The sequence below is a fragment of the Topomyia yanbarensis genome, chromosome 2 (assembly GCF_030247195.1).
Source record: "Topomyia yanbarensis strain Yona2022 chromosome 2, ASM3024719v1, whole genome shotgun sequence".
NCBI classification, from domain to species: Eukaryota; Metazoa; Arthropoda; class Insecta; order Diptera; family Culicidae; genus Topomyia; species Topomyia yanbarensis.
The window spans coordinates 186,225,653-186,249,749 of NC_080671.1; the positions used below are offsets into that span (position 1 = coordinate 186,225,653).

Sequence of the window (24,097 nt, forward strand, 5' to 3'; positions counted from 1 at the left end):
CCATGTTCCCCTAATTGAAATTGTTTTGATCACGAAAGTATGATTTCCGTGCTACAGATGGCTGCATTTTAAATATTTTCATAGTATGTTAAAGTCAAAATTTTGTACCCAAAAATGCATAACTTCTAGAAAACCTCGATAAATGCAAATTAAGATGAATTCGTTTTACAAAGTCTCGTAGGAAAACATATTGAATATCCACTTTACCCCAAATCATGTCTTTACTGCCACTACATGCTGAATATTGATATAGGACTTAGTGCCCTGATCGCCAATTTTCATTTCATCATGTATATGCTTTGTGATGTCCTGAGAGAAAAAAAACACATCGACATAGAGAGAGAATAATGCAGGCAAATATAAAGCTAGGGACATCGAGATAGGGAGATATCGAGATAGAGAAAATATCGACATAGAGGAGTTTTTATACGTGCGATCTGAAGGGACCTACGAAATAATCGAGATAGAGAAAAATATCGACAGAGAGAATATCGACATAGAGAGAGTTAACTGTAGTATATTTATAACGGGTTTTACGAAGCATTTTCTGTTCCTGCAACTTTAGTTTAGATCCATTCCATATTCCAACTAGTTTCATGTAATACTGGGAACAATAGTCATTGTTACTCTGACTAGTGAAAATTAGAATAATCGTGTGATGCCCAAACTACTTTTTTTCTGCTTGTTACTCATTTTAGAGGTGCTATACTTTTAGCGAAATAAGGTATTCACACAAAATTTAGAAAATACCTATTTAGTTCGGTGAAAAGTAAAAGTGAGTAATATGCAGAAAGCGAGTGGCCTTGACATTCGTCTTTAGTATGAACAGTAATCAGAACTCTCACAAATCGCAATCCGAATTCTTTCGGCATCAACTACATCAGCAACAGTAGAAAAAATGTTTAGTACGTTTAGGTGGATTCACAGTAAGAAACGTAATCGATTTAGCCCAAAACGTGTTGAAAAGTTTTATTATGTACTTATTTAACCACAATATTTGTAAAGAAATGTTGGATCACCGCTATAACAATGATTCAATCGAGGAAAATCATTCAGAATTAATATACATGCAAAACTTTATGACAATAATGCTCATAAATGAAATAAAAATGTTTGGATAACAATACATTAATGTTCAATTACTAAAATATCAAAAAATTGCGAAAAACCCAATCTTCCCGCGAAGAAACCGTTTTAACCGGGAAAAAACCTTGAGTTTTTTCCTCAAAATTATAAAAACCCGATTTGGTACATCACTGATCACGTGTAACTGATTCTACTTCGCCGTATTGCGACATGTATTTTGCGATTAGATCAGTAGGGGTACGTGGTGATAGGTCATGTAACTTTACATCTACATAGTCTTTTTCTATATACACGGGAATCTCAATTCCAACTTTATCACTTTGAGCCATGTGCTTTAAGTTGTTCTGCAAAACGAAACGTTCGGCTTGTGCTAACGTGTTGAATGATATGAGTGCGACATTACGAAGATGATGATACTGTAGATACATAACCTCTTTGAGCTTAAGCTGCATCTTCACCTTCAGCAGGTATTCCACTTCACGAAAACTCAATCTTATTGAACAGAATTTAAAGTCAACGACCGCTGCGTTGGGTAGGAGCAGAGATTTTTCGTCAACTTTACTCATGATGGCAAGAATAAATTAAAAGTTTCCTTTGTTCTCGAGACAATGCACACTAGATCGAGAGGTTGCTAGTTTTTTTTATCTTGAAAATACTTGTCCATAGTCTAGCAACGGCTGTGCTGACTTATTCTCAATTGATCATTTCCGTAGAATGGCTTTGCGTTGTTGCGACATAGTGCCCGACGACGGTTACCTGAAATCTATAAAAATGACAGCTGATCTGAAAGATGTCGTCGAAGCTCTCGGTTAAAATTGACTGAAAACCGCTATCCCAAACTGTAACGCCTTGGAAACGAATTTATGAATATAATATTGGATTCCGATGAAGCAGTGCTGCCAGGGACAATTTACATTGACGACGGAGGCGAAATTTTCATATATCTTCGTTATGTGGACATGCCATTAAAAGCTGATCAAACTTATCAATTTAGACTGTCTTTGGATGGAACGCAGTCTCGGCTGCTACCATCCAGATTGCCAGTAGGCTACAGGTAATCTGGCGAACCGAGCAACAGACGGCGGGCACGGCTAACTAGTGATTGGTTAGTTGGAGCGAAAAAGGCCAAGCGCAAAATAAGAGAGTGAATGGTCTGTTCATGCCGAGGTAGGTTGGCGCAGCGAATGGCAACCGCGTAAGGGGTAAACCCAGCCACCCCGAAGCAAGACAGAAGAGTGAGTGTATAGGCGTATAAGTGGACTGCCTCATGCCAAGACGGGAGGGTCGTAGCGTAGTATGTTGGAACTAAGCTATCGATGCCTCATGGCGTGGCAGAGGAGTGAAAGGGTGAGCATCCAAGTCAGTCTCACACTGCATGTTAAGGGTGAGCATAAAAGTCAGCCTCACAGGTTGGTAGAGGCTAGCACAAAAGTTAGCCTAGCAAGGAATGAAAAAGGTGAGCACAAAAGTCAGCCTCGCATGGTATGTCAGAAGTGGGGCCTAAGAAAAATGTCCCACATGGGATGCCAGAGGGAGTGACAAAGGTACAATAGAGTGGCACGATTGAGAGTGAATCAGGTGATAGGGTGAGCACCCAAGTCAGCCTCACATGGATGGGTAGGGCGAGCACAAAAGTAAGCCTAGCAAGGAATGAGTAAGGTGAGCACACAAGTCAGCCTCGCATGGAACGTAAAAGGTGAGCACAAAAGTCAGCCTCATGTGGGAGTGTTTGAGAGTGAATCAAAGTGTGATTGAGAGAGCACCCAAGTAAGTCTCATACAGGATGTATGATCGCGCGAGTGAGAGTGAATGAGTACATTCAGTACAGCCATCCCCCCAGAAGTAATACCGAGAGGTAGTTCCTGGGAGGAATGATGGCGGAGCCCAATGGAGTTTAGTCGGTATTAATGGCTGGTCACCATTTGAGTCCGACACGCCCCCAGTGCACCCCGTGTGGTAGATTGGACCCTACCGTTAGCACGTGTACTGGGCTAGGACATAAAGGTCTTCTCCATTGTAAAAAAAAAAAAGACTGTCTTTGGATACGTTTTCCACACAAGTGGATCATTGTAAATATTCTAGGAGAATTGTATTGAGCATTGGAAGGTAAAAATTGAGCAGCTTCAAGCACTGCGCGGGAAGCACCTATCTTTATGAAAAAAGGCTTTTCGTGTTTCTTGACCCCAGCGTTTTCAAGGATTTTTTTTTGAAATCCTACATGCACTAGGAAAAAGTTGGACATGAAAGGGTTAAAATTTCTAACCCTATGTGCGGGGTTGGCACCCGAACCCAGGTGCGCTGCGTACAAGGCAGTCGATTTACCGACTACGCTACGCCCACCCCTCTGTCCAACTTCTTGTACCTCGGCGAGCGACCTTGGACTACCTGAGGAACTGGCGGCGTCTGTGTTAGGTAAAACCAAGAAGGGTATATGTCCCTTCGAAGCAATACAAGATGCTGCACGCCCTCAATGTAAATTGAGTCTTATAGTCTGCTGATGAACACAACTCTACCGCCGCTGAGAATCTTTAATGTCAAAATGAAAATTTTGATCGCATCGTAACTGTCCCCTCAGGTAACTTAAGAAGTTATATATGTCCTACTGAAGCTTCGAATGGTACTGTTCGTCTTTTAAGAAATGATACCTTTCAGGCGTGTGAAACGTCACCCAATCATCAAAGTTCCGTCCCTTTATCAAATCTGTTTGGTATTCAAGCATCCAGCGTTATTCCATCAGGTAACATTAGAAGCAGCACACACTACCAGTTAAAAGTTTAAGTTCAATGGCTTTTTTTTTTTAATTTTTGCATAATTCTTGGGCGTTTTTTCAAAACGTCATATCTGCAATGAGTTACTCTCTTTGTTAACTTTCTCTTCTGTTAATAATTCGGTCACTTTAACATTTATCTCTTAGCTCTTTGCATAATATGCTAGTTAAAACCACCGTCTTTCGATCTGTACTGTAAAATAAGTGAAAAGTGTTATAGTGACGCCGTAAAAATCGAAAGAGAAAGTAAACAAAGAGAGTAACTCATTGCAGATATGACGTTTTGAAAAAACGCTCAAGAATTGAATTAATTTCTCAGTAGACTTTGTCAAGCACGTTCGTCTTGACTATATCATCAGTGTTGCCACAATTAAATCTGTACCGGGAGTTGAAAAATCTTTTCTAACTGTACCCTTCTATAGAAATATCTGTACCGGATTCTGTACCCAAACAATATCAAGGTTGTTTAAAAAAAACATTTTTCTTAAACATAGGTATTTTTCATTCGGGGAAATCAAACCAGACATTCTGACTCGGTTGTTTTATTTGAGCTGGAATTCCGCAAGAAACCAGTTAGAATTCCGGATGAGTTTTGAAAGTATCTATAAAGGACGATTCAGACGATACATCACCTTCCGTCAACGTCAACAGAACGTCACCGTTCCGTCAGGATAAGTTACATGCAGTTAAATGGAGGCATTCACACACAACATCAACGGCACGGAACGTTTTGACGTACGGCATGTGTGAATGGACGCAAGAGAAAAGTATTTAACTTATCCTGACGGAACGGTGACGTTCCGTTGACGTTGACGGAAGCTGATGTATCGTCTGAATCGCGCTTAAGACACACGACCCAGCTAGCTCACGTAAAATCAAATATCAGGGTCGGCATCCGACCGGGGAAGACTTTTTAACCACGACACTTACCCGTTTTGTCTGAACTTGAACGAAGAGGCATATATGAGTGGAAGGGCTCTTGATTATCAAAATTAATCACATTAGGGTTACATATATCTCGAGTACTTTTTCAAATGGACGTAAGTAACATTGAGAGCCTCTCTTTGTTTACTTTCTCTTTCGTTTATTACGACGTCATTACAACACTTTGTACTAATTTTCCAGTTCATATCGAACGCCGACGGTTTTTACTACAATATTATGCAAAGAGTAGAGCAGTAAATGTTGAAATGACCGAGTAATGAACAGAAGAGAAAGACCTCAAAGAGAATCTCTCATTGTTACTTACGTCCATTTGAAAAAGTACTCGAGATATATATATATATATATATATATATATATATATATATATATATATATATATATATATATATATATATATATATATATATATATATATATATATATATATATATATATATATATATATATATATATATATATATATATATATATATATATATATATATATATATATATATTATATTTCGGATTCGTAGCAATCACGGTGCAGCGCTGATCGTCGACCGGTGGGTCCCATTGATGATCCACGGCGGAGAAATTATGAGAGAGAGAGTATGCTCACGTACCTGCGTCGCTCTTCGCGCTCCTTGTGCAATTTCCTTACCACGATGTCGGGCTTCGGTAGCTAGTGTTTGGCAGGTGAAACGATGATTCCCGAACAATCACAGGGATGGATGCCGTTTCGTCGCGGTTGGTTACGGCTATCGCCACGTGGGCTCCGGAACAGTAGAGTCACCCTGGCGTTGGTTGGGCAATTGGGTTGAAATGATCCTGCTTGCTGGCGAGTGAGGGGAATCCGAAAATCCTACCCAAAGTTCGTAATGCCTGACGATAGTCTCGCGGACCGGGATCCTGGTCCTACTATATTCCGGTCGCTAACGTTACGAATTATCGGGGTCGGCTTTCCTACGAAACTCGATGACTCACAATCACCGTAGATTTTCTGTGTTCGCCTCTTGTCACGCCACACTTCACTTTTTACTATCAAACTTTTTTTATCTCTGGTTCCGCGCCTGTTCGCTTTGAAGACTTTTTATCGAATGTCCTCTTCCACTGTTTTCGTTTATCGTTATCTCCTCTCATCATTCCATTCTCTTACTCTCTCATTTCTATTTTTCTACACCCCCCCCCCCTCTCTCTCTCTCTCTCTCTCTCTCTCTCTCTCCTTTCTACTTAGTACCCGGAAACTGTGGTTCTGCGACGACAAAATATCCACTGCCAAAATTGTCTGTCGTCAGGGTTGGGGTTTTGGGGTTTAAATGGTCAACATTAGTGCGGTCTATTTTGCCGTCTTTGCCGTTGCGGTTTTGCCGGTACATTGTATTTCTTTATTTTTTTATATGATACTGTTTAGGAATTACGGCTGCTCATTGCTCGAGTTAGATTGCGGTCCCATAAGGAGACTCGCGCAAGACCCCAACGCCTGGTCTGGACGTTCCGGGGTGGGCACGAAAGGCCTCTTTTAGTATCAGATATTTTTGACAGGGATCCGTAATTCCCTAAACAATACCATTCACATTATTTTTTTCGCAAATTGTCGTAGCCTAATTAATGGGTGACAGTATTTAGAGAGTTAGTGTACTTAGCCTATGTTAACAAAAAAATTCACAATGAAACAAAGATAATTGGAAATAACTACATACAATAAACATTCAAGAGCCAGTGACAAAAACAAAAATTAAATATAATTCCTTACTTGCTAAAAACAAAACACACATAAATGCCTCTTTATTGTAGCAGACTTTGATTTCTCGAATGTCGGGTTACAGTTTGACTGGGTAATGTCAGTATCAGCTCCAGCTCAAATTCTCGAGTGGTGGCGAGAAGCTGATATGGGGCTGGTAATATCAATAGGATGCGAGAAACCTGCTTGCAGGAATTCAAATGGAGCAGGTCAGAGTAAATGTATGCACTCCGAGAAGATTCGCTTGGCTTTCACTTAGACATCATCCCTTTGATTTGCTGGAGGCAGATTTCTAGCATATTGCATTCTAATGTCAGCTTAAGTTAAAGCTCAATCAGTAACTTCAAATTCTTGCCATCACTGCTGCCCAACTCAACGTTTACCTACTGTTTACTGGGATGCATTGCAGGGTTAAATTATTTTAACTTGCTGTCATGCAAAAAATCTGTACCAATCTGTACTTTTTTTACAAAAATCTGTAATCTGTACCGTTCAGGGTCTTTACCAAAATGCTTCAAAAATCTGTACCGTTCTAGATAAATCTGTACTTGTGGCATCACTGTATATCATGTTGCTACACTGAAAAGAAAGATATGGTAGTGCTAACTACATAGTCATGGTAGAAAGCACACTTTCAATAAATAGTAAAATGCACTATACATTATTATGAAACTATTAGATAATGCTTGAAACAACCAAATGATTCGAAAAAAACTCTCGTGGTAGTTTTTACTATTTTGCATATTTGGTTCAGCCTGGATGCCATGGTTGAAATAAGCACTAATATTTTTAATTTTATTGTGCCTTTATGGTCGATTTGCCATAACTGTTTCTATTTCACTCAGTTTTACTACGAACATGATAAGAATAAAAGGAATTATAATTGTTTTTTTCACTGAACACGGTTCACTTTTGAAATTACTATAAACGTGGTAATGTTTGAGTGCTGATAATGTATTTGCAAAATTTGGATCCACCATATTGTGAAAAAATGTTACAGCATTCATGCATGTTATGCCGCTTTCTTTTCCTTTGGAGAGGAATAAAGATAAATGATTGTCGACTGCGATACTGATGCGTAATATCTCATTGATAAGTAAAACAATAATGAACTCTGACACTAGCCTAAATTCAGTAAATTTCTTAATAAATTTTTCATTCCCTAGATAACAACGAAAACCCAGAAAAACAGATATCAAATTATCTAGAAACTGGAACAATCGGCAACCAAAATTTTTGTATGGAGGATGACCTGCTTATTTGTTTGTATTCTACAAGAAATACCAAGGTTTTGAAACCAATCTGAAAATTGTAGGTAAGAACTAATAATAAATTAAGGTAATTTAACAAATAATATATGTAAGATTTAATTAAAGAATTAATAACAAATAATTGGTAGACTAAATAAAAAAACACGTTTCTAATGTAACTAAAAGAAATTCCATATAGTAATATTACTATCACTATAACATTGTAAACGTCAAAAGTAACTATAACCAGTTTTTTTTAATAACCCGCCTCTTACCCCCACACCAAAAAGCTCACAAACGGAGCCCCTTGGTAGTGGACACATCAGTTCTCAGCGTACAAAAAAAAGGTCAGCACAACAAAACAAAGTTACGAATCGCGGAAACGCTGAGAACAAAAAAAAACAATACGAGAACGACAAAACACAAAATTTGACAAGAAGCTACGGCGAGTACCCAGCGGAAAAGAATCCTTTTAAGAGTCCCATCGTAGCTTTGCAGGAAGCTCATAATAATTTAAATTTATTTATTACTTATTGCTAAAAAAATGCATTTATCAATTGTTTTTATTAAAAAAATGTTAACCAATTATAGCTAAAGGAATAAGCTCGATTGGTGGTGAACGAAGTTTATATTAAAAATTCTCCTATTTTATTTTTTAAAATTAGTTTCAATTTTGCTTGGAATCGAGTGCGACATGTTATTTGCTTTAAATCAGTAGGAAGCTGGTTGAATAACTTAGGTCCGATGAAAGAAATGCGTCTTTGACCAAGGTTCGTCGATACTCTGGAGTATAATAAATGGTTGGCTTGTCTAGTGCTGTGAGCTCGAATGCCTGTTGTAAATTCTAGATTATTATGAGCAATAGTATTATGCAAAGCATTGTGGATGTATATTATTGTTTGGTAGTTAGTCAACCCAAGCAAAGGTAAAATGTTATGGGCATTATTATTGTATAACAAAATAGTAGGGTACATAAATGGTTTTTTATAAATAATTTTAAGACATCTGTTTTGAAGCGTTTGTAGCTTTTTCAGATTCGAAATACTGGCACGGCCCCACACAGATACAAGGTAGTTCAGCAATGAGTGGATGTGCGCATAATAAAATTTTAGAAGTACATGCTGGGGAACAAAAGAGCATTACGCATAGCCCCACATAACGATGCAACTTTTCTCTCTATAGATGTTATATGCTCAATCCAGAAGAGTGTGGGGTCTAAGTGAAGTCCTAAATATTTGAAGCAGTTAGATTCCTGAATTACAGACTGTCCCATTCTTGGGTCTGGATGCACGCCTATAGCTCTTCTAGATGAACGAAACAGCATATATTTAGTTTTTGATAGGTTCAGGGGAGTTAGAAATTTTTAAAACAACGCTGCATATAGTAATTCTAACCATGGAGTGTAAATTAAGTTATATAGTAAAAAGTACCATTATATTACCATGAAGTAGTAATAAATTCCATATCCTTAGATCGGAATGGTTATGGTACAAATGACAGGAATCATATTCAAGCATGGTACATTATCTACCAAAATTCACTGGTTCACCGTTTTTAATTTAAACCCCAAATATGGTAGTTCATACCATGATCTTCGTTTCAGTGTACAAGCTACTGGTCAGAGTATATAAGGGAGTTTGACGCGTACATCACAAACAAACTTGTTACGACAGGTTGTATTCCTTCTACGCGTCGAGTACATAATACGTGCAACATCTCAGTGCTGCGGGAGCTCACTCCAAAAATTATATTACAAATTGTTTTCTTATATTTTTCTTTATTAAAAGGTAAGTAGAAAGATTTTTATATTGAAAAGCGTAACTGTCGAAAAAAAATATCTATTCAAATTGACCTAATTCAATGATTATCATCTCGTTATTGAAAAGTGAAGCAAAAACTTCATATTTTGAATAAATATAAATAATAATAATTAATAACAATAAATGAAGAAAACCATAGCTTTTCGAATATTATAATATTTTTTCTTGCCTTAGAAGTAATGATTGAGCATTATTGTTTGGAGACTACAATAAGTCTAGCCTCATTTGGGATACTCATGACACTCTCGTACCTGTAGTCAACGTGGTTCGCTCTTACATTTCTACCGCTTGCGCAGCGCAGCTATTGGATGGATTCAGCTTCAACTGTCTCACACAAATTAATAGTAGCCGACTGTCAGATCCACGAACCTGCTGAATCTATTTCTGTGATTGATGCAAATCATCCTCCCGTCGAAGTTATCATCTGTTTGCCGAAACCTGTTATTTTTGAGGACATCCCGAATGATCTTGGTCTTGACTTTAACCGAACTGAATTCTTGGGACTTGCATCAGCACTCCTTCATACAGATTGGCATTCACTTGAGGATACGCAAGATATTGACTCTTCCAGGTAATGCACATCTACGAATCTAAAACGACTCGGATCTAAAGCACTACGATTGTATTGCCCTACACGCTGTCGTTTCGCCAAATATGGTTTTGCGATAGCGAGCAATAATTATCGAACCTATAACTTTTTATTGTACAAACGCTACTCCATTCGAACACAAGCAAACCTGCGCAATAATCCCCGATAGTTTTGGAAAATCACAGCGGCAGGAGAACGGATTACCTACTGATATGTTTTTGAAGGAGCAGAGTGCTAGTCTGGTTTCGGAGAAGTCAGACCAAGAGGGTGACGTGACGTCACATTTTCGTAGCCAACATAAGAACTTTGCTTGTAACAAAATGAACGAAATTAATTCTAAATACGAACGAGGAGCACTTTAGTTTACATCAAATCAGTTAAAGTGTTCATTGTTTTCTTTTGTTTACTGCTACTATTGTTTGTTGACGACATTTTAAGCGATTTTGACTTTGTCAAACTGACCCCCATCGATCGGTGGAACAAGGATGTTGCCTATTGTCAAACTCTATATGTAGAGATAGGGATGCCAGTTGCCTGAGTCAGACCTATTCGCCACCCACTGTAAAAGTGCATTCAATGAAACTTTTGCATCTGCTGATCAAATTGCGCGCGCTTGTAGAGACATTCCATTGGATATTTATCCTTTGAGAAGCTTCACTGTTACAGATCGTTAGGTTATAGCAGCAATCAGCAAGCTAAAATATTCAGTCACTCCTGGTCTTGATGGCATACTTTCATGTGTTTTCAAGAAACGTGCGGAAGCATTAATTTTGCCGTTGACAACTCTATTCAACCTTTAGGCAGTGTTGTTATCCTTTCAGCTGGAAAAGGTCAATTATGTTTTCTGTATATACAAAACAGGAGATCAGCGAAATGTTGAAAATTACAGAGGAATTACATCGTTGTGTGCCTGCTCCAAAGTTTTTGAGATCATAATGATCGATGTGCTCTCTGCATCCTGCCAAAGCTACATTCTTCCTGATCAACATGGATTCATCCTAAAAAGATCAACCTTCACGAATTTTGCTCAGTTCGTTCTATTCTGCTTGCCTAACATGAACACGTGTACTCTGTCCCATTTTCGAATAACTCGGGTGTTCCTCAAGGAAGTAATTTGGGGTCACTCTTATTCATACTCTTTATCAATGATATAGCTACAGTATTTCCTTTCGGCCACAAAAGATAACCTGAATAGTGGTCGCAGTGGCAAAGTTTCCTCTAACAAAAAAAACAGTATTTCCACCGGGATGTCGTATATTCTACGCTGATGACGTTAAATTATACATGATCGACATGTGCTCTTGAACACAGTCTGACAGACTGGTGCTCCTTAAACTCGCTAACAATTAGTTTACACAAGTGCAGTGTAATATCGTATCATCGCAAGCACAAGCCAATTTTTATACGACTACTGTATTGGAAATCAGAATCTTGAGCGTATACTACAAGTATGTGACTTTGGAGTCACTTTGGATTCTGCACTCACTTTTCGACCTCATTTTGATTATATTGTTAACAAGGCAAACCGCCAGATGGGATTTATGTTTAAAATTTTTAATGAATTTAATGACCCACTTTGCCTCCGCGCACTGTACTTTGGATTGGCATGGTAGATATTGGAATCTAACTCTGTAATATGGTGTCCGTATCAAGCAACATGGATAACAAGAATTGAAGCAATACAAAGAATATTCGTTCGTTATGCACTAAGATGCCTTCCGAGGCAAGACCCTATTTATCATCTGTCATACTAAGACCGCTGTAGATTATTAGGTTTACACACGCTTGAAACGAGAAAAAGAGCTGCCCAAACTGTTTTCGTCGCCAAGATTCTTCTAGGCGAGTTAGATATGCCGGAATTGTTGGGTCATCTCTACATCTATGCACCGGAACGTATGCTCCGTCAACGAAGCTTTTTGCTGTTGGAACATAGGAACTCCCTGAATGACGGCCATGATCCGATTCGCTTCATGTCTACCACATTCAACGAAATGTTTGCGGATTTCGATTTCAACGTGTCATCTACTACCTTCAATAACCGGTTATTAAGCAGTTTCTGACTTCCCAGATATCTATTGACGACATTTTAATCTATATTTTTTATATTTTTTTCGCTATTTATTGTTATGTTCTGTATTTAGTATTCAATTGAAAAGATATGGGGTTCTATGCCAATTTGAGAAAAGTTAATGATTCACTTAAATTGGCTTTTCCTCATCCCCCATATTCATAAGACCAGCTAGGTCTGATGGAATAAATAAATTAATAAATAAAATTTAACCGAGTAGTTGATTGGTTGGAAGCCGGTAGTCAAAGGTGGTGACTTCAATGCCTGGGCTGTGGAGTGGGGGAGTAGAGTAACCAACACAAGAGGGTGTATCTTGCAGGAAGCTAGACGTACGATTGTGTAATAGAGGTTCTGTTTGCACATTCCGGATAGACGGGAGGGAATCTATCGTCGACGTCACGTTCTGCAGTCGTTCATTGAACGCGAACATGGATTGGAGAGTATGCGTAGCGTATACGCATAGCAATCACCAGGCGATTCGCTACCGTATCGGTAAACGAAACCCTCCTGCAGCGCTGAGAAGAATGACCGGCGAACGAAAGTGGGAGGTGAAAGACTTCTTCGAACGGCGGGACCGAGAACGTGTATGCGGTTGACATGACAAGGATTGTGGCGGCTTGTGACGCCACAATGCTGCGAAAACCGGCACCACGAAATAGATGGCGTTCTGCTTACTGGTGGAACAAGATGCTTAGTACGCTACACGCTGCTTGTCTTAGAACCAGAAGGCGGGCTCAGAGAGATATCGGAGCTAGATAGAGAAGAGCGCAAGGCAGCGTTTCGGGAAGCTAGGGCCGCTTTAAAACGGGAGATCAGACTTAGCAAGTCAGATTGCCACAAGGAGCTGTGCCAAGAAGTAGATGCCAATCCCTGGGGCGACGCGTATCGAGTCGTTATGGTAAAAATGAAGGGTTCAACGTCGAAATGTGGCCGGATAAGCTGAATATAATCGTCGAGGGTCCTTTCACGAAGCACGATCCAACTATCTGGCCACCGACACCGTACGGCGAAGAAGAAGGAGCATACATGGACGATCGGCAAGTGACTAACGATGAGCTCGCAGTAGCATCGAAGCGCCTGAAATCAAAGAAAGCCCCCGGTCCGGATGGAATATCAAACGTGGTGCTGAAAGCTGCGATCCTGGCATATCAGGACGCTGCACAGACTTAGGGGTTCCCGACTGTCTATGTAAGAAGAGCTACTTCCAGAGTAGAGCGCTGCTGTACGAGACAAGGGAAGGACAGAAGTCAATGCGACTCACAGTGGTCGTTCCTCAGAGCTCCATTCTCGGTCAAACTCGTTGGAATGGGATGTACGATGGGGTCTTGACACTGCAGCTGCCCAGGAAAATCGTGGGTTTCGCGGACGACGTGTCACTAACAATGATGGGTGAGACACTTGAAGAAGTGAAAGAGTCGGTTACTGAAACAATAGACGCGATCAACGGGGTCAAGCTGCAAATAGCTCACCACAAGACGGTGTTGGTGTTGGTCAGTAATTTAAAAGCGGTTCAGCGGATGCAGATTTACTTTGGAGGGCACGTGATTCCATCGAAGCGTGTGCAGAAGCAATTGGGAGTGATAATGGACCGGTTAAGCTTCCACAACCACGTTGACTACGCTTGCGAAAAGTCGGGAAGGCAACTAACTCAATAGCGAGAACCATGCCAAACGTCGGCGGTACGAGAAGCAGCAAGAGACGTCTGATATCTACTGTTTCGTCATCGAACAATATGATGATCCCCATCGGCAACTCTGGCAGAGGACGGGAAATGCTACCAGCGGAGAAATGCACGCAATGAAATGAGACTGGTCCGAGCGGACTCGTTGGCCAAACGGCAACAGGAGTGAAACAACGCGGAGAAAGTAAGGTGGACCCACCGACTCAATCCTAATGTGTTGGCTTAGGTGCATAGGAAGCATGGTTTCGGAAGTACATGCATCGGTTTGGCCACGCTTCGTCACCTCTTTGCCCGGAGTGTGTGAACGTGCAAGAGACACCGAAACACGTGGTCTTCGAATGCCGTAGGTTCGAAGAAGTTCGTAGGGGTGGTCTGGTATGACAGTGGACAATATCGTCGAAGAGACTTGGTCGCTGTCAACAGAGTGCTTACGAGTTTATTCTCCGAGATGCAGAGGAAGTGGCGAAAGAACCAACAAAGTAGCGCCTTTGGCTAGAAAATCGCCGTGAAACCACAAATCGGGTTTCAAGAGAAAGGTCCACCGCCGGGACCAGGTGAGTAGTACGCGAGGTAGCACTGAGTTTGGGTCGTCGGGGCGTCAGGCTTCACCGGAATCGCCAAACCGACCTCAACACTCCATCGGAGAGGTCGTGAGTAGACTAGATCCACCCCAAGGATTAGACCGGGAAGACCGCTTCGAATAGTGGTTAAAGTATTCTCGCATTTCTTGATTTAGTAAGAAAGCGTCGTGGTGAATTTGATCCAATATGCACAATAGGGTACAACACCTAGCTAATATTAATTTGGATTTTTGTGTCCCGAATTCATCTCAGTAATTGGCAGCATGTTGGAAGCAATACCCTAGAAATTTGTTTTGGTATGGTTGAGTTCATCAACAAAGTAGTATAATATTACAGGGTGGATGATATAAAGTTTTTCCAGTTTCAGCCCGGTACATCTTCCAAACTGCTCATCTGTGGTACGTCAAGTTTGAACTGATGATAGCTAATTCTATTTTTGATAATCCACAAGAAGCATTGACGCCTCAGATAGCACCGTGTCATAATATCCGAAGTCATAACGTGCGAAGGGTGGAACGTTACAAAGTCCGGGACATTATGACGCACAAGGATGCGTTATAACATCCGAAAACAATAATGCGTCAAAGGATCCGAAGCGATTCTTGTGACACAACATCCAAAAGAGTTGCTGCGTCATTATCTCTGGGATCTTATAACGCACACCGATATTGGGATAATACGACGCATAGGTATTGCGTCATAAAGTCCAGGATTAGAAGACGCACTCATAGTTTCGGAAATTATGACGCTCAGGCACTGCGTCATAACGTCCTAAAAGGGAGTGCGTCATAACATCTGGGACATTACGACGCACAAAGGGTGCGTCGTAAGATCCGAAAATAAGTGTGCGTCATAAAGTCCGGAACCTTATGACGCACATCCGTTCTCGGATGTTATGACGCAACCTGGTGCATCATAATGTCCCGGACGTTATGACGCACTATCGTTTTCGGTTTTTATGTCGCTATAGACATGTTGGGCACTGCGACTCACTCATAGCGTCGGATATTATGACGTACAGGTACTGCCTCAAAACGTCCCAGATCATAACGACCCAGAACAGTGAGCGTTATAACGTCCGTGACATTATGTCGTACGAAAATGTGTCTTAATATCCAAAAGCAAGAATGCGTCATAACATCCGAGGTTTTTTTTGTGTCACAACGTCCGAAAGTAGTCCTGCGCTATAATGTTCGAGATCTTATGACGTACAGTGATATTGGGATGTTATGACGCAAAAGTATTGCGTCATAAAGTCAGAGATAGTATGATGCACTCAATATCTCGGATATTTTGATGTATGGGTACTGTGTTATAACGTCCAAGGTCATATATCATTGGGACATTATGAACCAGTTCTCATGCATCAAAATATCCGAAACGATAAGTACGTCAGTGTTCACGAAATCGACTGCGACATAAGATCTGAGAACGAACGTGCGTCATAACGTCCGGGCCATTGTGCCGCACAAAGGACGGATCATAAGATCCGAAAACAAACTTCCGTCATCAGATCCGGGACCTTATGACGCACACCCGTTTTGGGACATTATGACGCGCTCTTTTCTGGGATATGACCTGGGACCTTACGACGGAGTTCTTATGCATGATGATATCGTTGTGACACTAGGATAATAGCGTACTTTAGGACGTACATTTATTTCGGGACCTTCTGACGCACGCTTGTGCAGTGTCCAGAATATCAACTGCGACATAAGTTCTGTAATCGAATGATGTAATTATGATGCACAGTTCTTGAACGTTATGATGCAGCCTGGTGCGTCATAATGTCCATGACGTTTGAACGCACCACTCTTCGAACTTTATGACCTCGGACGCTTTTGACACGGTGTCTCGGTTCAGCCGTGGCTGAGAAACGCAAATGAGAGTTTGCCACCCATATACGACCACAGACATTGTCATAAATCGTCGATCTTAGTCGATTGGTATATAAGACATGGCCATCCGGGCCTCGGAATAAATTGGAATTTTTGAGCGAATTCTATACATTTTTTATAAGAAATGTAAATAGTTTTGGAACCCTGATGAAATATTACTTAATATAGTAGAAAATAACAAGAATAATATTTTTGCACAAGCTGCGTTATGAAAGATTTTAGCAGACTTCCCATGCACATCGATAAGTTTGTACCTGTGTACGAAGTTTTGAGAACGTGTTCAACCTCAAACATGCTTCGTCCCGATGTACAGGTTTGCTTCTAATATAGAAACCAAGCGAACGATATACAAACTCAAGTTCAAACATCCGTGTACATAAACCGGGTGCGGTGCGTCATAACGTCCGGGACATTGTGACGTACAACGGATGGGTAAGCTAGAGACCTTAACTAATAACTAGCGAAGGAATTTAATTTATTCCGTCAATATGAAAATTGCTACTGACAATTTAGTGAAATGATATTTTTTTGACATTGAAAAATTTGGTCGAATGCCGGTACCCTAAGAACATTCAGTAAAAAGGGCAGAATATGAATAAAAATCACCAACATTCAAAGGGAAAAAGAAATTTATTTATTTTAACAGCTATCGAAGGCACTTTCAACTGTTGTGTGTCCAACAAAAAAACACTTTTAATAGGCCGATGATACCCACAAATTGAAATGCTCATAACTATGGGTTTCTTTAACTCGTCCACTTTTTGATTCTGTGGAGTTGAATCGGATGAATGGATTTGGTTCTTGATTATCCGGATTTTCCGAAATAATGTTCCAGTGTTAGGCATGATTTGTAAATTTTAATAATGTTCTAGCAATATGAGTATCAAAATTCTTCAAATTGTTTTTAAAGTTTACTATTTATTGTTACTGGACCACGGGAATCTGCTCCGAAAAGTCCATTTCGAAGTCAAATCACCAAATCCTTTCTAAACTACGATATACAGCCTGCTGATGCAATTGCCATTATTCCATTGAAATTCACAAATAGTATCCCAGCACTGGAACATGCTTCCGGAAATCCGGATTTCCGGAAACCGAATGGATTAACCCAATTGATTTTTACCAAGTCTAAAAGTGGATGAGTTCCTGAATCCAAAACACCCAAAAGTGTCGAAATCGGTTGGAAATTTCCTTAGTTATTGCCATTTCAGTATATACGGCCTCTAGCAAAAGCAAGTATCGGACTAACATCCCTTCCTTTTAATTCCGGGATCTACTTTCGAGACTGGCCGGCGCCTGTATTGATCAATTAATACATTAGGATAACCAGGAGTTGCACATTGAAAGATGTTTCGCTACTCCCAAGTATTATTATCTACTGATTCCTTGTGCAACTTCAGCTAGTCCAGATCGATTACGGAGTAGCAGCCATGGGTGCTCGCACAAGCTCAAGTTCTTAAATCGAAATCAAGAGGCGTGATATATAGTGAAAATAGGCTTTATTCCAATAATAGGCAAAATAATTTATGTAATCAAAATTTCACCAATTTCCTAACTGCAGCATGCTGGCCTCAACTCGGCGTTTCTACAGTATTATGTTCTCACTTCTTATTTAATATACACAGAAAAGAACAGCAAAACACTCGATTATTGACATATTCTAGCGCAGCGAACCAATTGACATTGATTACATGTTTAACTATGCCACACCATCTAAAAGTCAAGTTCACATATTAGAGCAGTAGCTGGAGAAAAGTTGTTCGATTTTTTTTAACCGGCTACAAAAAAAGTCTTTGAGCGAGCAAAGCAGTACCTCACTTAAACTGTTGCTGCTGTGCTGAACTGCTGGTAACGTCACAAGCAATACATGTGCCGCAAACCAGGAGACTCGAAGCCAAGAATGGTGGGGTTTGAATGCTAATGCCAGAATCATTTGCCATACACCGCTTAGGCACAAGGCAGCTTCGTGCGTCTAAGTGGTCAAATTGCACTCTGCACGCCTTTGCCAAAGTGAAGTGTGTAATTCGTACCCATATGAATATGCGATTTTTACCACTGTATGGGCAAGCCTGAATAATTTATCGACTGTAATTTAGCATTAATTATAGTTGTTGGAATATAATTTGCTGGTATATAGGAACGCCTCAGTCACAGAATGACCACAGTGTTGATGCTGTTAGGTATTTTATCTATTCGCGAAGATCTTTCAAATAAATTTAGGAGAAAAATGAGCTCTTTTTAAACGAATGTAAAATTGTGATTAAATGGTAGTTTTCCAGGCAGTAGTGTGAGATGAGTTTTTTTATTAATAAATTTATTTAGGCCCAAATGCGGTAGCTCAACGAGGCCGATTGATTTTTAACAAAAAATAAAAAATAAATTGCTTTATTTGTCTCTTTCAGGCGCAGCTTGCTGCTGCGTGTTGAGATCCTTTTTCTAGGGGGCGAAATATTTCCAGTGTTGTCCATTGCCATTTGAGGTTCGATTGATTTGTCTTCTTTCGCGTTATCGTTCACGTCTATGTCCCCATCTGTACTACTTTTCTGTTGCTCTCGGTCGGATGTTCTAGTTTGTGTCTTTCTCTTATGGGTCGCTATTGTATGTCCGTCTTTTTCGGCATTCGCTTCGTTATTGTTGTTGCTGGTTGTTTGCTGAAAGATATTAGACGAGATCGTTGTTGAATGCATATTTGTTGCTGCTTCGCAATTTGTAGGATTCAAATGCTGGTCATGTCACATAATTTAGGGTATCTTTGATATCAAGTCAAGAGGCACCAAATTGATGGAATACTTAAGCAGAACAAATCTACATATATTCGGTAGGGGAAATCGCTCAACATTTGCACGAGCTGGCAGAGAAGAGGTGTTAGGTGTAACTCTATGCTCTGACAGTAATACGCATGAGTTGGCAAACTGGCTCGCACCAAACGAGCTCGAACCGTCATTATCTGACCATAAGTACATCGTATTTGATCATTTAAACGTCTCGCTAGATATCGTCACATATCATAATCCCAAATCTACGAATTGGGACCGCTACAAAGAGGGCTCGGCGATTAGGATTCAGGGGGTATCTTCCGACGATTGAATCTCCAAGTGACTTTGATGAGGTCGTGGATAAAACAAACTCACTCATAGTAGCAGCATACCAAGAGGCTTGCCTGCTTCTTGCCTTTAAGTTGGCTAGCAAAGCATACGGAAATGCTCCTCGATCCTCTGAGCGAAGCGGTTGGGAAAGCCTCTGTACAAATGTCTCAAATCTCATCGAGAGTAGTAAATTAAATATGTTACATTCGAAATCGAAAGACTTTCATGTCAGTTTGATTAGAACTGCTAATGATGGATACTCGTCTGAAGAATATGTATTAATGCTGGAATTTTTGGTGAGGAATTGTGAACCGAAAAAAGTAGGAGAAATGGAATATTTTTGTGGTTAATTTTTATTAGGAAGAATTATAGAACATACATTTTAAGATATTTTTACACTAAAGATGAGATGGAAAAGTGATCTGATTCGCAATGAATAGGTGACAGCATGATACGCGTCAAACCACCTGTTTTCGCGGGAGCGGCACGGGGCGATTAAGAACATGAGTTACATTAACTAATGAGAAAGTGACGTCATGACAATAGAAACATTTAACAGTTGTTACCACATTTTTATAATTTATAGCTTAGCGAGTATTGACGGTGCGCACAACTCCCCATGGTTCACAACTCCCCACCGTCCCCTACATATGTTATTAGAATATTAGTCTAATACCTGTTTTCTACTTTCTACTTCAATGGTAAGTGAGATAAAACTGTCTTTGCAAATTAACCTTCCGAAATTGTAAATCCGAGGTTGAAATTTTAAATACTTTCTCTTTGAATTTGTGATCATACTACCCTATTTTACAGTGAAATTGCTAATATTTTTAGGGTAAATCTAGGGCAAAAACCTGTTTTATTAATTTTAAGAATTTCTTCAAATCCGCTTGTTACTGGAGTTTTTTTTGTTCGGGATTCATTTCTAACCTAAATATCATTTTTTGATTTCTCAGACTATTTTACCATTAATTGATGCATTTAGATCCTTTGTTTTATCAACTAAAATCAATATGGATTTCAACCTTTCCATATTTGCTATAATAGAATTGCTTCTTTGACCAAATTAACAGACCCTAATTACAGATAAAACCTTGCTAATTGCAAATATTTTCCGGCAGACTACTAAACAGATGGCATGAAATGATTTTTTGGAAATTATAATTTTCTACTAAAATGTAGACCATTGCTCTTATGCGTTTTAAAGCGAAAATCTTTCGATAGTAGAACAATGATAGAATTTTGAATGCAACATTGTTTACATAGGAAAAATATATTTCAAAATAACTCCTTAATAATAATAAACTCCTTCCTTCTCAAATCAGTGAAATGTGGATGCTTTCGACAACGTGCCTTTCGAATCCATTTTGGAAGGAGCACGAGGTCATGCAGTACCTTCACGATATATCACGAACTGGATACACGAAATGCTTTGCAAGCGACATCTATGCTCATCGTTAAGACAAGTAGAGATAAGGAAGCTGAGTGTCAGCGGATGTCCTCAAGGTGGTGTGCTGTCATCACTTCTATGGAAACTTGTCGCCGATGGCTTGTTGGGAAAGCTTAATGAGATTAAGTTTTGGTTTCGCCAATTATTATCACCAAAATTTTATAGAGATCCAAGCAATAGAAGCAATAGCGTTTTTCATCTTGCTCGCTTATGGGGACGTGGTTTATCCTTGAAACTTTGTACGTATGTTTTTACAAAAACGTTGTTGCGGTGACGAGGATTGCCGTTCTTGATCGATTTCAATTTGTTTATTGTCCGTAATTTGTTTGTCCTGTCCTTGAACGATTAATTTTTATCATCTAAATTTTCATATCAATGTTATAAAATTTTTAATATTTTTTTTTTCAGATGGAAAAAGGAAGATTGCCTACAACTTTGTCGAAGACTGCTAGTGAATCCGGCTTTGATAAAAGAAGTTATTAAACTTTTAACGAAGTGATGTCTGAGTCAGTTTTGCATGGGGCCTAGCAGTGCATGATTGTGTATCAATACTTGGTTCACACGAACTAAACATTTTTGTGAGATAATGGACCCCACGAATAATGGGACTCTTGTTGAGCTCCTTTCGAGTCGGATAATTTTCATTATTTTCGGCGCAGTTTACTGCCTCCCGGTTATCGAAAGTGTCAATAAGGGTGCAATTTAACGATTATACAAGGTGAAGTGGCTTATAAAAGCATTTTCGGCATATTTTTGAGCGACGCAAGTGGTGACAGTTTGTGAAAATCGAATTCCGGCAAATGAAAAAATATCTTTTCCTCGCATTACGGGCCGTCGATTCCCGATGCAAGGACAATAAAAGTGCACAGAAAACATCTAGGAACACAGTGTATATCCTAAAAATAGTGAAAAATGGTTTTTCAGAGAAAAAATTGAATCCGAAAAGTGAAAAAAGATACGGCAATAAGAAAAATTGGAATATTCAAATAATTGGCGTTTCACCAGCGACTAGCGACTACCAGGTGTCGCCCCAAAATTCTTCGCCCGAAAAATAGGTGGCAAACCAGCCAGTCGGTGCTCAGCTAATTTCGTCCGCGTCCCTTGTCACCTATTTTTTATTGGGTGTTTCATAGGCGTCATTCATCTTTGGAGCCGCCTTGGATATTCAACTGTTTTTTTTGCTTTCTTATTTTTTTGCGAATGAGTAGAGGTTTTGATTCTTTAATATTCGGGATTACAGATATTTTGTCGCATGTAAATTTTGGGTGTTCGCTGATGTGATGGCACTGTAAGGGAACACGTATCTGCCGGCCGGCAAACTTTTCTTTGGACTGAGCAAACTAATTTCTATGTTGCTTTAGGGTTTGTTTTACCAACGGGGGAACTGATCCAAAGAGCATTCAATGTGCTTAGGGAAAACACATGGCCTTGTTTGAGTGGAATGATGACTTCAATCATGTATGAGGTTTGAGAATTGACAATTTGTGAGGGGAATCGGGTACCGGTAAGCAATTACCTTCAGTTATGTCAGCACGAAGAATAAGTGTTTTGCTGTCATGTTCATTGGTTAGCTTTCAATTCTATCTCATGTCTCCACGCGAGTCTAAGATTATTAATGGTATTTGGTTCTTAGACCGGCGACGACTGGGTGCTATCAGCCTTCTGCCAATAGTAGCAGAATGAGAGGGTGCGAACAGATCTAGCGGAGAAAACAATACGGTAAAAATGAATAGTTGTTGGGAAATCAGCTCCAATAAGACTTTAATTTGACTAGTATCGATGATCGCGGGTCAATACGTACTGAAAATTCGCCGTGTCTGTTTTAATGAATCTAATTTCAAGTTCCGTTATTGGTGGCAAGCCCGTGCATCAGGTTAACGATCCTCTGTATTTCCCTTTAATGCTCGATATAATCGTTCGTATACGTGTATTTCGCAAACAATCCGATATTAGAAATAGGAAATACTTTCGTTGATTTATAACATCTCGAGCTATAGTTTGCAACCCAAAATATATATTGTGGAGAAGGTATAGCGAAATTAGTCTAAATAATGTCGCAATAAATAGTGATCCGGCCTATTATGCAGATAAGATTAGTTTTTCTAGGCAATACTACCACGATCGGCTGTGTGGAGTTGAAATTGCTTTTGTTTAGAAAACAGGATACTCTCGGTAGCCGGCTACCAAGAGTTTAAAAAGAACCAAAAACTAAACAAGATCTTCTTTTTCGAGTGATCGTGTTCATGAAAACTTACTAAACTACTACCTAATAAACTATGTACAGGTCGCATCGCTTGCATGGAGCGAATCCTAGAACACCAACTTCGCGACACCTATGGAAGAGTCTGATGAACCTTCTGTATAAGATTCCTCATTTTATTCAAACGATCGCCGGGTAAAATCAGCACCGACACGATAGAGACCACGATAAAATTCGTCGCGCGATTGAATATTATTAAGAAATATAAGCAGTGATCCTTATAGCCGGCTTTCCGGAGTTCAAGTTGCTTATTTTGCTAATCGTATTAATACAACAAATGATAAATTTCCCAAATTCTCGGCAGCCGGCTGCCCAGAGCAATTATTACATGATAACGCTATTGGCACACTTACTAACAACTCTCCCATTCCCGTGATACATGTGGAGATGCAGAGGATTCCTCGGTCTCTAGTAGCAACATGTATCGGACTAACATTCCTTCCTTTCCCAGAAGATCTGCATTCGGACGTGGCCGGCGTCGGTATTGATCAGCATGCAGGGATCAGAATAGATTGTACAATGTGGCTCATCATGTTATTCCCAAACATGTTGTTCCAATGAACATTTTGCAACCTAATTTGGTTCTGGTCAATAACGGAGTAGCAACTACGGGCGATCTCTTATGCTTATGCTTATGCTTATGCTTTTTTTTTCAGATGGAAAAAGTGGCCTTTCTGGAAATATCCTCCATGCTTGGATGGATCATTTAAGGATACCGCAAGTCCCTATACCAAGGGAATTTGTTTGGATTTAAGCTTTCAGTAGGGCTGTTGAACTAGAATCATAGTCACGGCACAAAAATTCTAACTTTTCCCTATTTTCCCGCGGTTTCAACAACCCCTTGATAAAATCAAACCCTGCGTTTATGGATACTCTTGTCTCAAGAGCGAAAA

The 24,097-nt window shown here is 39.7% G+C and overlaps 1 protein-coding gene across 2 annotated transcripts in view; it reads right to left on the minus strand.

Moving 5' to 3' along the window:
• LOC131682392 (dual oxidase maturation factor 1) overlaps positions 1-24,097 on the minus strand; it is a 147,139-nt gene that overhangs the window by 15,967 nt on the left and 107,075 nt on the right. The window lies entirely within an intron of this gene.